The 16,790-nt window shown below is 41.0% G+C and overlaps 1 non-coding gene across 1 annotated transcript; it reads right to left on the bottom strand.

The window, feature by feature from the left end:
• Positions 1 to 366: 366 nt before the first annotated feature.
• On the bottom strand, positions 367 to 471 carry LOC118632800. Its single transcript, XR_004960064.1, has one exon. It is a non-coding gene; the product is annotated as a U6 spliceosomal RNA (small nuclear RNA).
• Between the last annotated feature and the right edge of the window lie 16,319 nt (positions 472 to 16,790).

The raw sequence follows: 16,790 nt of genomic DNA, 5'->3' as shown, positions 1-16,790 counted from the left end.
GAAGGGAGAGACAGAAATACTTATTTGTTGTTCCACTTAGTTATACATTCATTGGTTGCTTCTTTTTTTAAATGTATACTGACAAAATTTTACTTAAAATTAGAGATTTTGAAACTAAGATATTTGTTTGAGAAACATTTTAAATAGTCTCAACTCTGTGAAGACGTTAATACCTTTATCAATAGGAGAAAGAAATTTCATTCAACAACTATTTTGAGCATCTTCTTTGTGTAGGTACCAGTAATAAGTTCTGCCGATACGCAAATTAACAAGGCAGCTATAGTCTTGGGGAGCTCACAGTTAGAAACTGGGGAACACAGATAATTTTCTGAAGTAAGATGGATGATAATAAAGTTTTTATTTTTTTAAAATATAGAACACTTTACAAATTTTTGTGTTATTGTTGCACAGGGACCATACTCATTTTCTCTGTATTGTTTCAATTTTAGTGTATGTGCTGCCGAAGTGTGCTGCCGATTGATTCTCGTATGCGCCCTGACTGGGGATCAAGCCCACAACCTTGGTATATAGGGACAACTCTCTAATCACCTCAGTTACCTGGCCAGGAAAAAACCTATATAATTTTATTAACCAATGTCACCCTAATAAATTTAATAAAACATTTTGTTAAAAGCACATGACTCCTGAAATATACTGAGAAGGGCACAGTATCACTTCTGTCTATTTTTGCTCAAAATGCATAGCCTAAATTTAATCAGGAGGACCTCAGACACACCCAACTTGAAGAATATTCTACAAAATAACTGGCCAGTACTCTCCAAAAGTGTCAATGTCCTAAAGGACAAAGAAAACACTGAACAACTATCTTAGACGAAAGGAGACTGAAAAAACATGCGACTTAAATGCAACATGTAATCCTGGATTGGATCGAGCACCATGAAGAAACATGAGTGTGACAGGTAGTGAAATCTGAGTGAGATCTTTATATTAGTTAATAGTATGGCATCAAAGTTAATTTCCTGATTTTCATAATTGTAGTATCATTATGTTAAGTTGTGAACATTTGTGAAGCTAGGTGAAGGATACATGAGAACTGATTTGGGGGTTTTGGTGATTTTTTTTTCCCTCATCTTTTTTGTAAGTCTGAAATGAATTTAAAATGGAAAGTTTTAAAAAACCCTAATCTCCCCAGTTTACTTTTTAACGTTTTTTACCTATTAAAATGATGTCTGAATGAAAAGTACTGTAAGTACGTCTCTACCAGCTTTCTTGTCTGCTCTGCAGTCTGTGTTCTTTCTCTCTCTAATAAACTACCACATTCCTTTGTCCAGATGGTGTCATGCTCCATGGTGCCAGATCTGAGAGCTATTTATAGATAGCATAGACCTGTATATTATAATTTCTGGCAAATGCAAGAATGTTTTTTTAAAAATATGTTTTTATTGTTGTTGTTGTTTTTTTTTAGAGAGAGGAGATGGGAGAGAGAGATAGAAACATCAATGTGAGAGAGAGACATTGATTGGCTGCCTCCTGCATGCCCCCCACTGGGGATCGAGCCTGCAACCTGGGAATGTGCCTTGACCAGGAATCAAACTGGGACCTCTCAGTCCATGGGATGATGCTCAATCCACTGAGCCACACTGGCTGGACTGCAAGAATGTTTTTTACTAATAAAATCAATGTATGTATTATAGCACTTTATCATCATATGGAAGTAAAGTATCTTGGGAAGAACCTTCCCCCGACCCCCCCACCCCAAATCACATAAAAATACAGAATTGGCTAACAGTAGCCCTGCACTGAATCCCCTCCAAAGCCACCACCAAAGTACAACCTCTCTTCCTGTGGATTAGATCTTAGTCATAGGCCATCTCCTGACAGGAGGAATAACCCCTTTCCTTATTCAACCTTCAGCAAATAGAATGAAAACCTCTCAGATTTTAAAATGTCCTGAGGTGTCATGTCCAAGTTGTTGTGGGAAGACTACATGGCCCAGCCAATGTGTAAAGAGGAAATGCAGCAGGAGCACATGTTAGACCTCAGAGCTGGAAGATAGAGAACTGACTCTCAAACTTTTTCCCAAAGGTTCCTGAACAGCAGAGGAGAGTTACATCAGACAGGAAGGATGCTTTGCGCTGCATGTAACAGAAAACCCGGCTCAAACTAGCTTAAACAATGACTATGTTTATTAACAGGCAGTCCAGAGCTCAGAAGGGCTCCAGGCCCAATACCATAAGGGCTTCACTCTAGTTCTTTGATATTCTCTTGCTTTAGTCATCCTTTGTGTATCGCTTTGTCTCCTGATTAGGACCCTCACTGCTAATAAATGGTTTAGAGGAGAAATGGGGACACGTGTTTTTTGTTCATGTTCTACAAGAGAAAAAGAAAACCTTTTACACAAATGTGCTCCAGAAACATTTCCCCTCAGTCTGATTGGGCCCACTTAGGTCATATGCCCACTCCTCTGCCAGTGATACTCCTCAAGGGAAAGCTGTACCCAGAATGACTGAAGTATGAGTTCCGACACCATTCAGGGGCAGGGTGGTGGGATTACCATGAGTGGTTTAAAGTAAGCAACACTCGCTCCCAAAGCTGGGGATGAGGTTCAATTCCTTTGAGTCATGGACCTTCTGAAGAAAGAGTAAACACCTGAACAAAATCAGGGCTTTATCAGGGAAAGGAATGGGGACAGTGGGAAAGGATCCGTGCCCTTCTCGGTACATTCAAGGAAAGGAAGCTGAAGAAATCAATTCCTGCCTCTTGTGATTCTAAGATGTTGGTCTAACAGGATCCTCTACAAGCAGGATATTTATATATATCTATATATCTATATCTATATATCTAAATCTATATCTATATCTACATCTATATCTATATCTATATATATTTTCCATTTCCTTTTTTTTTTAAAGGGGTTATACTGCTATGGGAAATAGTATAGAGGTTCCTCAAAAAATTAAAAATAAAACCATCATATATGATCCAGTGATCACACTGCTGGGTAAATATGCAAAGGAATTGAAAACAATCTCAAAGACATATTTGCACACCCCTGTTCATAGCAGCATGATTCATGATAACCAAGGGGTAGAAGTAACCTAAATTTCCAGCAACAGATGAATGGCTAAACAAAATTGGGGCTTAAAAAAAAAAGAAAATCCTGTCACAAGCTACAACAAGAATTAACCTTGAGGACATTATGGTATATAAAATAAGACAGTCATAAAAAGACAATTATTATATGATTCTGTTTATATAAAGTATCTAAAGTAGTCAAATTCATAGAAAAAGAGAGTAGAATGGGGGTTTCCAGGGGCTGGGAGGAGGGGGGAAAGAAGAGTTGTTGTTTATTGGGTATAGAGTTTCAGATTTGTAATATAAAAATGTTCTGGAGATCTGTTTCATAACAAAGTAAATATACTTAACACTACTGAACTGTACACTTAAAAATGGTTAAGGCGGTAAGTTTTATATTATGTGTCTTTTTTTAAATCACAAAACATTTCTTTAATTTTGGGGGGAAAATGGGTTATAAAAGTCCTTTCATAAATCTATGTTTAAAAATAAATGTTTCCAATAAAAAACAGATACAGGAAAGAGATAAAACTCATTTCAAAAAGAAAAAGAGTCTGGCTGGTGTGGCTCAGTGGTTGAGCATCCACCCATGCACCAAGAGGTCTCCAGTTCAATTCCCAGTCAGGGCACAAGCCTAGGTTGTGGGCTTAATCCCCAGTGGGGGGCCTGCAGGAGGTGACCAATTGATGTTCTCTCTCATCGGTGTCTTTATCTCTTTCTTCCTCACCATTTGCCCCTCTCTCTCAAAATCAATAAAGAAAAAAAATTTTTTTTAAAGAAAAAGAAGTAGCCCAGACAGTGTGGCTCAGTGGTTGAGCATCGACCCATGCACCAAGAGGTCACCAGTTCGATTTCTAGTCAGGGCATATGCCCAAGCTGTGGGCCAAATCCCCAGTGCCAGGTGTGTAGGAGGTGGCTGATTGATGTTCTCTTTCATGGATGTTTTTATCTCTCTCTCTCCCTCCCTCTCTCTCTAAAATCAATAAAGGAAAAAAATTTTAGAGAGAGAGGAAGGAAGCGAGAAAGATAGAAACATTGATGAGAGAGAACATTGATTGGCCACCTCCTGCATGCCCCCCACTGGGGATCAGGCCCACTACCTGAGCATGTGTCCTGACCAGGAATTGAACTGTCAACCTCTTGTTGCCTGGGTCATTGCTCAACCACTGAGCCACACCAGCCCGGCTAATATATTTTTATTGATTTTTTAGGAGAGAGGAAGGGAGAGATAGAAAGATTGTTGTGAGAGAAACATCGATTAACTGCCTCCTGCACACTCCCTACTGGAGATTGAACCCACAACCGGGCATGTGCCCCAACTGGGAGTTGAACCAGGACCTCTCAGTCCATGGGACAATGCTCAATCCACTGAGCCACACTGGCCAGGCTGTACTACTTTTTAATTTTAATTTTAATTTTGAGCATATGTTTATTAAAGCCAGGGACAGTGAAACAAGGTAGGGCTTAGGATAGAAGAAGCAACAGGGGAGCCTACGTGGGGCTGCTTTGGCTCTCTAGAGACGTTATAGGAAAGAAGTGAGCCAGGGCAGGGCTGCTGTTAGCTCACAGAAAAGTCAGAGAAGAGGGGTCCTTAGCCAGGTTCAGGGAGTTAGTAGGGGATGAGTTGCTGCTGCCCATTGCTCCGCTGGTTGCAAGTCTGGGAGGGACTCTTAGAGTTTAGGAGAGCCCTGGCCGGTTTGGCTCAGCGGTTAGAGTGTCGGCCTGTGGTCCGGAGAGACCCAGGTTCGGTTCCCGCTAAGGGCACATACTTCGGTTGCAGTTTGTCCCCGGCCCTGGTTGGTCATGCGGGTGGCAGCCACTCGATGTGTCCCTTTCACGTCGATGTTTCTCTCTCTCTCTCTCTTCCTCTCTCTCCCTCCCACTCTATCTGTAAAAAAAATGGAAAAATGTCCTCGGGTGAGGATTAAAAAAAAAAAGAAGAAAAGAGTTTAGGAGAAAAAAGTAAAGATGCACGCCAGAGAGGGTACATCATGGGTGTGCTCCTGAAAGAAAAAGTGCACCTATTCTGTTTAAATGCTCTTTAATAGTGCTGTCATTCTATCTCTGGCAAGCATGGTTTTCAAAAGCATAAACCACGTGGAAATTCTGAGATTAGAATACTTTAGATTCTGTCCCGGAACACACTGTGTTTACCTAGTATAAGACTATGGAATGCTCCTCTGTAGGTGAGACAGTTCTGAGTTTGGATTGCAAACTCAATTATTAAGACTCATTCACTTGCCCCACAGTGGTCAGAGGAGCAGCTCTCAGCTGGGCCCTGCAGCTGCTGCTCTCCCCTGCCCAGGAGCACCTGCTCTGTGACAAGTGGAGGCTGACCTTCGCACGTGCTCTAGCTAGGTGTTGCTACAGCTCTGCCTCTCGCCACTGTGGGACTTTGGATCAATCAAGTAATTAATTTTTGTGGCACTTATATTTACTGGAAATCAAGTTTTCATATATTCTCCCCACCCTGCGCTCACCACTCCCTTTCCGGGAAGAGCGGTCTTGGTATTTTCTTGTCTCAGGGCTTTTTGCACAAGGAAAGCATACATTTTATGGAGCAGACTTTATTTTGTAAAAGTTCAAACTCTGCTAGATTCTGCTAGATGTTCCTAGGACCAGAGAAAGGAACACTTTTAGGGCAACAGAAGGAAGAGGTAAAAAAAACTTTTTGGTACTAAAAAAGGAGTGTCTGGGGGTAGGTGGTGAGAGGATTCTTGAGATCTGGTAACCCTTGGTGCAGTGGCTAAAGTAGGAAGGTAGTGCTCAGAGAGAATAGCTGTGTACGTAGGGATACTGAATCCTAGGGACTGTGGGACCTCAATCTCTCACAGATCCTGACATCGCCAGCACACAGAAGCCATGGAGTGATGCAATCTACAGGAAACTCTTCTGGTACAGAAAATGAGCATCTAGCCCAGCTGGAGTGACTCAGTGTATGGAGCATGTCCCATGGACTGAGAGGTCCTGGTTCGATTCCTGATGAGGCACATGCCCGGGTTTTGGGTTCGATCACCAGTAGGGGGCGTGCAGCCAATGGATGTTTCTCACATCAATGTTTCTATTTCCCTCTTCCTCTCTTTCTCTAAAAAAAAAAAAAAATCAATAAAAGCATATAAAAAAAGAAAGAAAGAAAATGAGCATCTAGCAGATATTCATGTGGATAGAAAACAGAAGACATGTTTTAGCACACTGAGCAAGACTGAGAATCCTGAGTCAAGTCCTGAGTGAAACCCCTGAATGTCTGAGATGTCATTTTCTGCCATTCTGGTGGGATCATGCAAAAAGTCCTTTTTTTCTTTTTCTTTATTGATTTTAGAGAGAGAGTAAAGGAGAGGGAGAGAGAGTTAGAAACATTGATGAGAGAAAACATCGATTGGCTGCCTCCTGCATGCCACTCACTGGGGATTTGGCCCACAACCTGGACATGTGCCCTGACTGGGAATCAAACCGGTGACCTCTCGGTGCATGGGTAGGAGCTGAACCACTGAGCCACAGCGGTTGGGCAGGAGTTGGTTTTAATTAAATTTAAGAAAATGAAACAGGACAGGACATTTCTTGTTTTGTTTGGTTTGGTTTTGTTTTGTTTTGTTCAGATAGAGTGGGAGGGAGAGAGAGGAAGAGACAGAGAGAAACATCGATGTGAAAGGGACACATCAAGTGGTTGCCACCCACACAACCCAACCAGGGCCGGGGACAAACTGCAACCGAGGTATGTGCCCTTAGCGGGAACCAAACCCAGGTCTCTCCAGACTGCAGGTCAACACTCTAACTGCTGAGCCAAACCGGCCAGCACAAACAGGACATTTCTTACAAATTCAATTTGTGCATATTTCTTCTGTGCCTATCTGAGACTCTATTTCATCATACCCTGGAGAACGAACCACCTGTCTCATAAGGTCATTGTGAGGATTAAGCAAGGTGAACATGTGAGGCCTGGGCAAGTGCTAAGACATATTTACTAGGTGCTCAGTTACTTCTTCCTCTCTGAGATGAGACTGCCAGAATGAATGGCAGAAGCTGGTATCAGAACCTATGGAAGGCTTTGGGCTAGGGAAGATTGAGGAACAATGTTTTTAACAGCAACAATAATGATAACTACCATTTATTCATAACCTATTATGGGCCAGACACTGCTGGACAATAAACAATGTTAGTGTTTTTTTTGTTTTGTTTTGTTTTTTAATCCTCTCCCGAGGATACTTTTGCATTCATCTTCAGATAGAGTGGGAGGGAGAGAGGAAAGAAGAGAGAGAAACACATCAACTGGTTGCCATAAACCTGGGTCTACTCTGGTCCGCGGGCCAACACTATAACCACTGAGCCAAACCGGCCAGGGCAATGTCAGTGGTTTTTAAACTGTTCTGTAGAGTTCCAAGATTCCACAGAGGACCTTGGGCACTCCCGTGGAGAGCAGCAGGCAGACTGACCAGTTCACATTTGAGGCTGCTTCCCTTGCCTTAACTAGATCAGTGTTGCTTTCACCTCTTTGGTATACTGATCCTCTATGCAGGATTTTGTTTGAAAAGCAGCATACCTGTTAAAAATGTTTGAAAACTTCTACAGCGATAATTTGATCAAGATGGCAATATAAACAAATACATGTTTGTCCAGCTTTCCTCTCCTGATCTAAATCCTAAAACTAATCTAAAGGATCTATATAAGTAAATAGATATATAGATATTAGAAGATCATGCTGCCTTACAATACGAATTACTCTCTCAATGGACCAGCAATTCTGGGGAAACTGCTGGAAGACAGAAAGCAGAATTGGGATAACATGGAAGGAGCGAACCACTTCCTGCCTTTATGCAGAGACAGGCTTCAGCCTGCTCTAAGCCTGTGGAAAGTGGACATGGGGAGCAGGAGGTGGTCCCAAATCAACATGCAGTATAATTTTTGAACCATTATAACCGTAGGGACAAGCAGGCCATTCCTTCTTTCCTCCTTTGACCTATGCTATGCAGCAAACAGCAAAGGCAGTTCCAATGAATGGGACCACTTGGCCATGATAAGCAGGGTAGAACCCAAGAGGCAAATGTACTCAAGAGAAAGCAGGGGTCCCATACCCAGAATATGAGCTACTGATCCACTTAGTTTGGTAGTTTGCTCTACCTCTCACCTACAAGCACAGGAAACAGAAAATAAACAGCTAAGTACTCACAGACATACAGGTAGACTAACAGGTAATTAAAAACGCAAATGTAAGGATACAACCAAGACTCATCAAACAGCCCTGGCCGGTTTGGCTCAGCGATTAGAGTGTCGGCCTGCAGTCCCAAGAGACCGGGGTTTGGTTCCCGCTAAGGGCATATACCTCGGTTGCAGTTTGTCCCAGCCCTGGTTGGGTCGTGTGGGTGGCAACCACTCGATGTGTCCCTTTCACGTCAATGTTTCTCTCTCTCTCTCCCCCTCCCACTCTATGTCCCACTCTATCTGAACAACAAATGGAAAAATGTCCTTGGTGAGGATTTAAAAAAAAGAGTAGGGAGATGGAATAATAACAATTATACTTAATGAGCATTTACTTTGTGCCAAGCATTTTACAATGGATTTTTTTCAACTAATCTCTAAGGTAAATATTACAGGTGTGAAATCTCTTATCCAAAACCCTAGGGACCATATGTATTTTGAAAATAAAAAAAATTTTTTTTGAATTCTCATTTTGGTGCCCTACCCACAGCCATTGTTAAGGTTTTTCTAGGAACCTAACAGCAGTACACAGAGGTTTCATGAGCATTGTAAATCTGTTTAGAGTGAGAAGAGGTTGGAGATATTATCTTAGCAAATCTATCAATGTAATTTTCAGCGGTTTCAATAGCTTTTTCATCACAGATTGTAAGATAATTGATCCCAGCCCTAACTTGTTTGGCTCAGCCATTAGAGCATTGGCCTGCAGACTCAAGGGTCATGGGTTCGATTTCCAGTCAAGGCGAGTGCCTGGGTTGCAGATTTGATCCCCAGCCCTAGGGCAGTGCAGAAGGCAACCAACTGATGTGGACACATCAAATTTTCTCTCTTTCTTTTCCTCCTTCCTCCCTCCCTTCTACTCTATGTAAAAAAAAAAAAAATCAATGAAAAAATATCCTCCAGTGAGGATTAACAACAACAATAAAAAATTAAGATACTTGATCCCATGATGCTTTTTAAATTTCTGTAGCCAGTATCCTGAATATTCGCACTTACCTTCAGTCAGTTCTTCATGGTATAGTCTAGATTGATTCATGACCAACAAACCAGTCAGTGGAATATCTTTACTTCTTTGTTGTTGAATCCATTCAATCAAAACAGTCAAGACCATTTTTGGTTTTATGCAGTGTTTTTCTATTTTTCATTAGTTCTTGGTTATCACTGTCACAGTAAAATTTCAACAACTTGTCTTTCTGTTTCTTTGTCATATATGGAGATGGTTCCCACACCATATTCTTCAGTAAGATGTTTCACAGACACACCACCATCAAGCTTCTGCAATAACTCCACTTTCTGAGTTATAAAGACAAATACCACCCTGGACAGTTTCTCAGTGGTTAGAGCATCAGCCCATGGACCAATGAGTCGCGGGTTCAATTCCCGGTCAAGGACAAGTACCTCGGTTGCAGGTCCCTGGCCCTGGTCGGGTTGTGTGGGAGGCAACCAGTCGATGCGGCTCTATCACATTGATGTTTCTGTCTCTCTCTCCCTCCCTCCCACTCTATCTGATGATTAAAAAAAAAAAAAAAAGACAGATGCTTATTTTTGTTAATTCTCACTGTTACCCATAGACATGTCTTTAATTCTTTTGGGCATTTTCATAGTGCAATTATTAGTCCCCGAGTCACAAAATGTCAGCAAATAGCAAAAGGTGCATGACTTTTGCTCATGGATATGAGCTTTGAGACATAACCTAGGTTTTGTGTTTATCTACAGCAGGTTTTGCTGCCAAAGAGTCCTGATACCATTTTAATGATGAAAAGACAGACTCAATAATTAACTTGCCCAAGGTTATACAGATTTCTTTTTTCTGCTTCAATTTAGTCTCCTAAAATTTACTTTACTAGACAAAAATTTTGGAGAGGGTATTGTTGCCAAGATTATTTGAGTTGCAATATTTCTAGCAAAAGAACATGATACTCTTGGCTGTTTGACTGACACAGTCAGTAGCTGAGCCCCATGTTGAATAACACAAAGTTGACTTGGCAAGAAGAGGCTAGAGATGCTAAATTTATAGTCATTGAATATAGATGTTTCTCTTTGTACCAAAGTATCTGTTTGGTACTTACTCCTAGTCACGTATTACCCTACAATGAGCAATCAGAAAAAGAAAAAGAAAGAAAACAGCTCATTTCAAATATGTCCCAAATACTCCCACAAATTTCCCCTAAATATCCACTCATTTGAAAGACTTCCTATTTGTTTTTTAACTGTTCCACAAATTGTACATCACAACTGTGACTCAGAATTAAAGTGTATTTTAGGAATCCTACTAAAATATTTCCTTCAACTTAGAAAGAATTCATTAGAATTTTGAATGCCTTTTAAGTTTCCCTGGTTTTGGCCCTATTTTCAGAGAGCCAGCTTTTCTTTCTCATTCTCATCATCTCCATATTTGTTTATATCTTCATCAAGCATCTAATATGAACTATTGTAAAAGAGACAGGACTTGTTGATTCAGTCCCAAGTCTCTTTCTCCTTTCCCGTTAGGTCAAGGGTAGTCCTTTGGGCTGAAGGATTTACAAAAATGAGTAAAGCACAGTTCCTGTAATTCCAAAAGGGCTTAAAATCTAGCAAATAAATACAAGATATGTATAAAATCTAGTGAGGATTCTCCCCTTAGGAGAGGAAGAGATTATATTTGTTGGGTGGGGGCTAGATCACTCCCATATTATTTTTCTTTACTGGACTCTCCTGTTACACTGTAACAGTAACCTCTATTTATTGAGTATCTTCTGTACCTAAGAGAACCTGGCAATTAAGAAGCATCAGACTCAGAAAGGTATGTTAACCTTGTCCAATGTCACAAACTTCCAGAGTAACACAGCCAGGAATCCACCCATTTATTGGACTATGTGGCCCTATTTATTCACCTTTCCCTTGCTTCAACATATTTTTTCCTTTGCCTTGAACAAACATTCTGCATTTCCACAGCTCCCTTCATTATAGTCCATTCTTTATATTATATTTATATATATATAAAAAGGCACATCCTCACATCTCTGAAATCTTCCATGGTACATGGTTTAAAAGAGTAAAATCTGCCCTGGCTGGTTTGGCTCAGCGGTTAGAGCGTCCATCTGCGGTCTGGAGAGACCCGGGTTCGGTTCCCACTATAGGGACGTGCCTCGGTTGCAGTTTGTCCCCGGCCCTGGTTGGTCGTGCGGGTGGCAGCCACTCGATGTGTCCCTTTCACATCGATGTTTTCCTCTCTCTCCCTCCCACTTTATCTGTACAAAAAAATGAAAAAATGTCCTCGGGTGAGGATAAAAAAAAAAATAAATAAATAAAAATAAAAGAGTAAAATCTCCTGACTAATCATCAAAGGGACAATTCAAATGATTGGTTTTGGGAAAGCCCCCTTGAATAATTAGTCAAAGCACATAAAAATCTGTCTAATGCTTATTTTTCTTATACATATTTTTCTTAAGGGCAAAGTGCTGCTTTAGAATTTGGGTATTTTGGCCAGTGTGGGATATACTGAATATAATTAGAATGTGCAGTGGGGGTGACCACCCCTCGACCTCTTTTAGACTACTATAAAAAAATGCAATGGTCTAAAAGAAGAGTTCTATAATAACAAAGCAAAGACAGCTTAACAAACTTTTATAGAAAGCAATTCTTTTCAGCTATTTAAAAAATACAGAAGAGGTCTATGATAACAAATGAAAGACAGACATCAAAGTTACAACTGAACTACAGAAAAACTGTCATTCAAAACCGCCTGAAATCAAGCTGAATGGAAGTCCTACAACTACAGAATTAAAAAAGCAGCCCCATCCAGACTGGTAGGAGGGGCGGAGGCAGACGGGCTGGCCCAACACCGATGTTTGGCAGATAAAAAGCAGGAGGACACCTTGGCTGGGAAGGATCTTCCCTGAGGACTGAGGGGTCCCCATCCCACACCAGGTGCCCTGCTCAGGGTTCCAGTGCCAGGAAGAGAATCCCCATAACTTCTGGCTGGAAAAACCAGCGGGAACTAAGGCTCAGGGAGGCTGAGGCGGCTGGAGCCCCAGGCAGCACCTCTTAAAGGGCCCGCGCACGGACTTATCGGACTCTCTCCCTCTAAGCTTGGAGGGGAGGTAGCTTGAGGAGTGCCAAAGACATACAGGGAAGAACTGAGCTGTTTAGCATTGGAGCGAGGGCTGGAGAGGGGTCTTTCTCCGGGACAAACGTGTTGTCAGAGGCCTTTGTTCCTTTGGTGAGCCCTTCCCTGGGGCAGCAGACAGCCGCCATATCTGGGACTCCAGCAACCTGGCTCACACTGGTAGCCCCGCCCTGGTGACTCCCTGAGGCCCCGCCCCACCCAACTATCAGGCCCACCCAAGCTGTTGCCAGTTGCTTAACCATAGGATTGGCCTGTCTTGGATCCTGCTTCAGGTATTCCTAAATTCTTTCAAACAAGCAGCATCTGGTCTCAGCTAGCCCCATACCTCTCGTTAAGTAATACATAGAAACAAACACAGGGATCTGAATGAGGATGCTTATGAACACAGTTTTTTTAAAGTTCCAAAGTCTGTCCAAATACATTTTTAATTACTTGCAATTCAATAAAACTATTTATAAAAACCAAAAATAAAATAAAATAAAAAGAAACAAACAAACAAACACAGGGAGGCAGCCAAAATGAGGAGACAAAGAAACAGGTCCCAAATGAAAGAACAGAACAAAATCCCAGGAAAAGAACTAAGCGAAATGAAGATAAGCAACCTAACAGATGCTGAGTTCAAAACACTGCTTATAAGGATGCTCAATGAACTTGGTGAGAACCTCAGTGAACTTAGTGAGGGCCTCAAGAGCATAAAAAGGACCAGTCAGAAATAAAGGATGCACAGTCAGAAATAAAGGAGGCACTAACTGAAATAAAGAAGAATTTACACAGATTCAATAGTAGAGTAGGTAAAGCCAAGAAGCAAACCATTGATTCGGAATATAAGGACGCAAAAAACACCTAATCAGAACAGCAAAAAAAAAAAATGAGGCTAGTGTAAGGAGCCTCTGGTTCAACTTCAAGTGTGCCAACATTCACATCTTGGGGGTGCCAGAAGGAGAAGGAAGAAAACAAGAAATTGAAAAGCTATTTGAAACAATAATGGCAGAAAACTTCCCTAACTTGGTGAAGGAAACAGACATACAAGTCCAGGAAGCACAGAGAGTCCCAAACAAGATGAACCCCAAGAAGCCCACACCAAGACACATCATCATCATCAAAATGCAAAAGGTTCAAGACAAAGAGAGAATCTTAAAAGCAGCAAGAGAAAAGCAGTTAGTTACCTACAAGGGAGTTCCCATAAGACTGTCAGCTAATTTCTCAAAAGAAACTTTGCAGGCCAGAAGGGAGTGGCAGGAAATATTCAGAGTGATAAAAAGCAAGAACTTACAACCAAGATTACTCTATCCTGCAAAGCTGTCATTTAGAATCAATCGCCATATAAAGAGTTTCCCAGACAAGAAAAAGTTAAAGGAGTTCATCACCACCAAACCATTATTATATGAAATGTTGAAGGGTCTTTTTGAAGAAAAGATAAAATATATGAACAAACAAAATGGCAATGAATACATATCTATCAACAATGGAATCTACAAACAAAATGAACAGGCAGAACAGAAACAGTCTCATAGATACAGAGAACATTTTGTTGGTTTCCAGCTGGGAGAGGGGCTGGGGGAATGGGTGAAAAAGGTGAAGGGATTAAGAAGTGCAAATTGGTTGGTAGGCTGACAAACCTCAAAGGGAAGGGGGTTGGGCGGTGGGAAGCATAACCAATGGACACAGACAACAGTGTGGGAAAAGGCAGGAGGGGGGCAGGAATGGGGAGGAGGGGGTCAATGGGGGAAAAATGAGGAACATCTGTAATACATTCTACAATAAAGATAAAAAACAAACAAACAAATGAAAGACAGCTTAAAAAACTTTTTTTGTGTGTGTGCAATTTTTATTAATTTATTTTTACTACATATATTTCTTCATTATCTCCCCTAGACACCCTCCTCCGGATCCCCACCCTGCCCCCAGGATTGTTGTCTATGTCCATTGGTTACACATACATACATATAAGTTCTTTAGTTTCTCTCAACCCTCCCCTCCGTCCCCTCCTCTGAGGTTTGTCAGTCTGAACCATACCCCTTTCTAGTCTCTGGGTCTATTTTGTTCATCAGCTTATTTTGTTCATTATATTCCACAAATAAGTGAGATCATGGTCTTTCTCTGATTGACTTATTTCGCTTAGTATGATGCTCTCCAGGTCCCTCCATGTCATCTCAAAGGATAAGAGATCTCCCTTTCTTACAGCTGCATAGTGTTATATTGTGTATATGTACCACAGCTTTTTTAACCACTCATCTAATTATGGACACTTGGGCTGTTTCCAGATCTTAGCAATTGTAAGTAGTGCTGCTATGAACATAGGGGTACATATATTCTTTCTAATTAGTGTTTCAGTCTTCTTAGGGTATATTCCTAGAAGTGGGATCACTGGGTAAAATGGCAGTTCCACTTTTAATTTTTTGAGGACACACCATATTGTTTTCCATAATGGCTGCGCCTGTCTGCATTCCCACCAGCAGTGTACTAGAGTCCCCTTTTCTCCACACCCTTGCCAGCACTTGTTGTTTGATGATTTGTTGATGGCGGCCATTCTGACAAGTGTGAGGTGATACCTCATTGTTGTTTTAATTTTCATCTCTCTGATGTAGTGATGTTGAACATTTCTTCATATGTCTCTTGGCCATTTGTATGTCCTGTTTGGAGAGGTGTCTATTCAGCTCCTCTGCCCATTTTTTTTTGGTGGGGGGGGGAGTATGTGCCCCTAGTGGTAACTGAACCCGGGACTCTCTGATCTGCAGGCTGATGCTCCAATTGCTGAGCCAAACCGGCCAGGGCTCTCTGCTCAATTTTTAATTGGGATCTTTGTCTTTTATGAGTTGCATGAGTACTCTATATATTTTGGAAATTAACACCTTATCTGATGTATGGTTGGCAATTATGCTCCCCCATATGGTGGGTTCCTTTCCATTTTGATGGTTGTTTCTTTTGCTGTGAAGAAACTTTTTAGTTTGATGTAGTCCCATGTATTCATTTTTTTCTTTGTTTCTCTTGCCGTAGGCATTGTATAAGTGAAAATTCTGCTGCATGTTATGTCTGAAATTTTGTTCCTACATTTTCTTCTAGGATTTTTATGGATTCATAAGTCATATTTAAGTCTTTTATCCATTTTGAGTTTATTCTTGTGTATGGTGTAAGTTGGTGGTCTAGTTTCTTTTTTTTTTTTTTTTGCATGTAGCTGTTCAATTTACCAGGCTGTTTTGCTTACAGTGACTTTTTAGTATAACCTGATTGTGATTCCTCCTACTTTGTTCTTCCTTTTCAAGATTGCTGTGGCTATTTGGATATTTTTTGGTTCCATATAAACTTTTGCAGTATTTGTGCTAGTTCTGTGAAATATGTCATTGGCATTTTAATAGGGATTGCATTGCATCTATAGATTGCCTTGGGTAGTATGGACATTTTACTTATTTTTATTTTTAATTAATTAATCAATTAATTTTTGTTACAGATGTTTCTCCTTTCCCCCCACTGATTCCCCTCTCTCCTCCCTCCCCGCCCTGTCCCCAGCTTTGTTGTCCATGTCCACTGTTCATGCATACATGCATATAAGTTCTGTGGTTTATCTCCCTCCCCCCACCCCCTCTTCTGGGGATTGTCAGTCTGTACCCCACTTCCACATCTCTGGCACTACCCCATTCCTCAGACTGTTATGTTCATTATATTCCACAGATAAGTGAGATCATGTGATATTTGTCTTCCTCTGTTTCGCTTGTTTTACTTAGGATAATACTTTCCAGGTCCCTTCATGTTGTCTCAAAGGATAAGAGATCTTTCTTTCTTATAGCTGCATAGTACTCCATTGTGTATATGTACCACAGCTTTTTTATCCATTCGTCTACTGATGAACCCTTGGGCTGTTTCCAGATCTTAGCTATGGTAAATAGTGCTGCTATGAACAAGGGGGTACATATATTCTTTCTGATTGGTGTTTCAGGCTTCTTAGGGTACATTCCCAGAAGTGGGATCACTGGGTCAAATGGAAGTTCAATTTTTAATTTTTTGAGGTAACACCATATTGTTTTCCATAATGGCTGCGCCTGTCTGCATTCCCACCAGCAGTGTACTAGAGTCCCCTTTTCTCCACACCCTTGCCAGCACTTGTTGTTTGATGATTTGTTGATGGCGGCCATTCTGACAAGTGTGAGGTGATACCTCATTGTTGTTTTAATTTTCATCTCTCTGATGTAGTGATGTTGAACATTTCTTCATATGTCTCTTGGCCATTTGTATGTCCTGTTTGGAGAGGTGTCTATTCAGCTCCTCTGCCCATTTTTCAATTGGGTTCTTTGTCTTCCTTTTGTTGAGTTGTATGAGTACTCTCTATATATTGGAAATTAACCCTTTATCTGATATATCATTGGCAATTATGCTCTCCCATACAGTGGGTTGTCTTTCCATTTTGATGATTGTATCTTTCGCTGTGCAGAAGCTTTTGAGTTTGATGTAGTCCCATGGG

Source organism: Molossus molossus, unplaced genomic scaffold (genome assembly GCF_014108415.1).
Source record: "Molossus molossus isolate mMolMol1 unplaced genomic scaffold, mMolMol1.p scaffold_m16_p_17, whole genome shotgun sequence".
NCBI lineage: Eukaryota > Metazoa > Chordata > Mammalia > Chiroptera > Molossidae > Molossus > Molossus molossus.
This window is presented reverse-complemented; position numbering and strand designations above follow the sequence as displayed.